We start from the raw sequence: 4571 nt of genomic DNA on the forward strand, positions 1-4571 counted from the left end.
CCACTAGCCAAACTAATCTTAATTACGTGTATGATTGCGAGCCTGTTGCAAAGCACATGTATCAATACTAGTATTTATATAATCCTAAAAATGATAACAAAAATAAGTGTGATAGTGACCCCCAACACAAGAGGCACATTATAGCGCACAAAAACGGGTATTGTTACTGTCAAATACATAGCAAATCCGTAGCTAACAGGGTGTTTGCTACAAATTAGGTCCGTGGGTACAAGTCCCGTAGCTAACTTATTTGCTATGGATATTTGCTATGGAATCCAAAGTTTGCTACGATTTTAACTACCAAAAGAGAGGTCACTATTTTAGCTACATTAGCCACGGATTTTGCAACATAATTGTTGGCTACGGATTTTTAGCTACAAATTGTTAGGTACGGAATTTTGCTACGCTTTATTAACTGCATAATTTTGCTACAGATTTTTAGTTACTGAGTTTGCTACCAAGTTTCAGCTACAACTTTAGCTACGAATTTCATCTTGAAATATGCTATGGTTTTAGCTATAGAAATTTGCTATGGTTTTTGCTATGAAATTTCGCTACAAAGTTTAGTCGTTTTTTGCTACAAATGTAGCTACAAATATTTGTAAATTTCGCTACAGATTATATACAGTTTTGATTACATATTTAGCTATACATTTTGTGTATTTTATTAAAATATTTCTTGTTTTTATTTTATTTTTTACTTTTTCCGTGTAAACATTATATTCAAAATTTATAAAATATTAAAACAAAGTAAAATATCCAAACCAAATAACATAAAATATCCAAATGTACTACAAGAACAATTTAAATCATCCAAAAAGTAACACATAAAAACTGAAATTTCTATATCTTAATTTCGTGAATGTTTTGTCGCAGATTTCGTGACAATAGCTGAAGTTTCTCATTCATCTCAGCAAACAATCTTGCATTTCTTCAATTTTCACCAACATAGCCTGTTTTTCTACTTTTCCTCTATCTAGCTCCGCTATTTTTTCCCGTTCTAACTCAACTAATTTTTCTTCCAACTGTTGCACCTGCAATTGTATTAAATCCACTTAATCATTCTTAAAAACACATAAACGTTCAATGTTTTATACAAAACAAAAAAAGCTAGTTGTACATAAAAAAATTACTAGTTTGTAAATGCATGTAAGTATGTAACCAGCTTTTAAGTAAGCAATTTTGTTTAATGTTAAACCTAATATAAGTTATATAATCCCTTATGTCGCGGTCCGATTTTATGGCCGGTTTCCAATAATAACCGCAAACAAAGCAATTCATCAAGTTTTGAAGTTTTTAACAACCCAATGAAGCCCATGTACTCATCCCATAAAATGTATTTCAAAACCTTGACCAACACATGTGTAATTAGTCCAGTTTAGAATTGCACCCCGTGCATACTCCTGGTTGGAGCTAAAAGAAAACCAAAATCTATATATTGTTTTTTATAGAGAATGCAAACCTTATTATTTCTGCCCGATGGAAATGAACTACCAAGACTTGACATTGAAGGTGCACCCGTCAACACAACATACGGGTCGGTGACGTTGCTAGTCCCATATTGCCGACGTTTTTTCTTTCCCCCCGCAATGCTGGACCATAATTCCATATCGAATTCTGGGTGTAAGCTAGTGTCTTCTTCATACTTCTTTACAACTAGTTTCATATATGATTCCTACAATGAGAACATTAAAAATTATTGCATTAACATTACAAAAATCAAGCAGTTAAAACATGCATTTAGCAATGAGACTTACATAAGCTTTACTAGCCCTTCTTCCAAATCCACATCTACTAACTCGCTACAAACCAGCAACTTATCCAGCGGTCTGGACCCTTTCTTTGCATGTGTTTGTAACCAAAATTCACCAAACTTAGCACGCCGCTTTAATGTGTTGTCCTATAAAGTACATATTTATAAGTTAGTAATAAAATAATTGGTGATGTATTAAATAAGCGTGTGTGTGTATATTTCAAATTATAACATGTTATACCAAACCCTTGGTAACAGTTCAATTTCGGTTTTTGATGTTTAAAATCCGTTACTAACAAACCATGAACACATCTATTATTAAAGATTTATAATTAGCATTTCTTACCATCTCTTTTCTAACAGTAACAAAGCTCTTTGATCCAACAGTATGTCTACCACCTGTTGCCTTTTCTCTGTTTTTGCTGTTTTAAGAAGACTTGTCTTGCCATGAGCTGGTATTCCAAACCTTAATTAGTTCTTTCCAAGAATCTTGACTAATCCAATGTGGCTTAAATGGAATAGTGACACTCCAATCTTTCCCAACTTTTATACCCTTCCGAAGCGCACGGGTCTTGGCGAATTTCCGAGCCTTACCCAACAGATTAGGAAACTTTCCCTTAATGCACCTCTCCCAACAAGAGTGAATTGAGTCTTTTTCCTCAGCTTCCCACTGATAGTATTTCTAGCTTCCCACTGATAGTATTTTTAAAAGGAGAAAAACATTGGTCAATAATGTGTATACTCTTTATTAAGTTATATGTAGTATTACAATAAAAATAATAAAAAATGCATTATTATAATACGTACAAATGTGTATAGGCATACCTGAAAACGCTCAAACATGCGTTCGCGATAAAAGATAGGAACATCTTTCCATCCTTGCCATCCACCCGACCACATCAACTTCAAAATGCTACCAATAATTCGGGAAACCAGATTTTGAATATTAAATCTAGAAAATGGAAACAATGCACCACAATCAACAATAATAACACTTTTGTAGTCACCTAAAAAGAGAATATCAATATATATGCACACACATGTCTCACACTTACTCACCATTTTCAACCCAAATCCAAATGCGATTTTCAGGTGTAGGTATTGGAGGTGGGACAACCGGTCCCCAACCTATAGCAACCGACTCATCCTCGTCATCACTAGGTTCATGGAGAGGTTGATATGAATATGTAGTTGGTTGTCTACTATGGTCTGTACTACCATGATTGTTAACTTGCTTGCTCCCTCGACCACCATCTCCAGTTGATCTGCGTGCCGTAATTTCTAAAAAATATAACTCTATTAGAATTAAAAGAAGTGTAAAACTTAACTTATGAACTAGTTAAAGGCCTTACTAAAAGAATCCACCCCTTTAATACTAATTAACATCCAATAATTAGATAATATTAACATTTATGAAATTAGTGTCCATATATTATTATTATTCTTTTCTATTTGTATTATGAATAAACAATCTATAACAAATCATTTCACACAAAATTAGAATTGAAAACCAATCTGGCACGTATGGTAGCATTTTGGTAACTTATATCTAAAAAGTCATGGTTCACTGATCAAATATATATGGTTCCAGTCTATGTTGTTAATAACCAATAAACTACTCATTTATTTGAACATTCATTAATGATTAAGTTTTAGTTCAACAAACAGAATTAAAAGAGCATTTTTTTCTCAACTTAAAAATTAAAATATAATTACTCATCAATTAACCCTACTTATACCTGTATAAAAGCTAATAATTTTGAGTTATCCAAACCGCCTGACCAACTTATTTTAAACTTACAATTTATATTTAAGATTTATTGAAAAAAACTATGTAAAAGTGTGAGAAACTAATAGTAATTCTATACCAACTTATGCTACTAGTAAAGTATAAATTTAATAAAAGCATATGGCAATAACTAAATTTTCACACAAAAGTAATTATCAATTGGTTTATTAATACCCACAACAGCTATAAATAAACTTAAGGTTATAGGTTGTTATTACCGTGACCGTTACCTCGCCCACTACCTCGACCACCACCTCTACCACCTCCGGATGCATTGTTTGTCACAATTCTTGCAATAAAACAAAAGTATTAATGCTCACAAGGACTCTTATGTATAGGATGAATATATAACATAACTTAAAATTTTTAAAAATATAAGCATACCTTTTTCCTTGGCGTTTTATCAACTCCCTACCGTCTCCGTCACCACCATCATCGTCGTCGTCGTCGTCGTCGTCGTCAAAATCCACATTGAAATCTGCCTCCATCTGATTGCCACGAATACATGATCCACATTACCTTCTTGGATGGATAAACAATTAGAAACCCCAGAGCAACGGTTTTCCCAAGGTTCGTCACCATAAACCCTAGAAATCGTGCTTAAGCTTACTTTGATTTCAATTTTCTTTTTGTAGTTGGTTATTAGTTGATTACGGTTGCTGAAACTTTCTTAATGTAGTGGAGGTGTCGACATAATTCTTTCTTCATGATTCCGGGTAAGTCCCTAACCTCTAATCTGATATGTCTTTTTATTCTATTTATTTGAAATTACATTTATGTTCAGTTTAGGGCTTTATTGATGAACAACAATCTCCAAATCTTTCAATTTGGGGGTTTTGAGACTGTGTTATTTACTGTAATTATTGTTCCTTTGTGTCTGTAATCTGTCTTTTAGCTTCTCACATTTGTTAGCGGATGTTGTTGTCCACATATTACAGGTGGCTTTTAATAATTTCCCAGTCGATTGCTTGGATTCTTTGTTAGGTTAGCTTTATGTGGTTGTGAATATAGGTTTTTTTAAGTGTTTTC

The 4571-nt window shown here is 33.1% G+C and overlaps 1 long non-coding RNA gene across 2 annotated transcripts; it reads right to left on the reverse strand.

Moving 5' to 3' along the window:
• Positions 1-1773: 1773 nt before the first annotated feature.
• Positions 1774-3017, reverse strand: LOC143597244 (uncharacterized). 2 transcript variants are annotated; one of them, XR_013146858.1, is made up of 4 exons: positions 2809-3017; positions 2579-2705; positions 2100-2435; positions 1774-1900 (listed from the first exon to the last, which is right to left on the reverse strand). It is a non-coding gene; the product is annotated as an uncharacterized LOC143597244 (long non-coding RNA). The 2 variants fall into 2 exon arrangements; XR_013146857.1 differs by having other exon boundaries at positions 2579-3014.
• Between the last annotated feature and the right edge of the window lie 1554 nt (positions 3018-4571).

The sequence above is a fragment of the Bidens hawaiensis genome, unplaced genomic scaffold (genome assembly GCF_021521415.1).
Source record: "Bidens hawaiensis isolate Kalapana, Puna unplaced genomic scaffold, B.hawaiensis_p1.1 tig00047983_1, whole genome shotgun sequence".
Lineage (NCBI taxonomy): Eukaryota > Viridiplantae > Streptophyta > Magnoliopsida > Asterales > Asteraceae > Bidens > Bidens hawaiensis.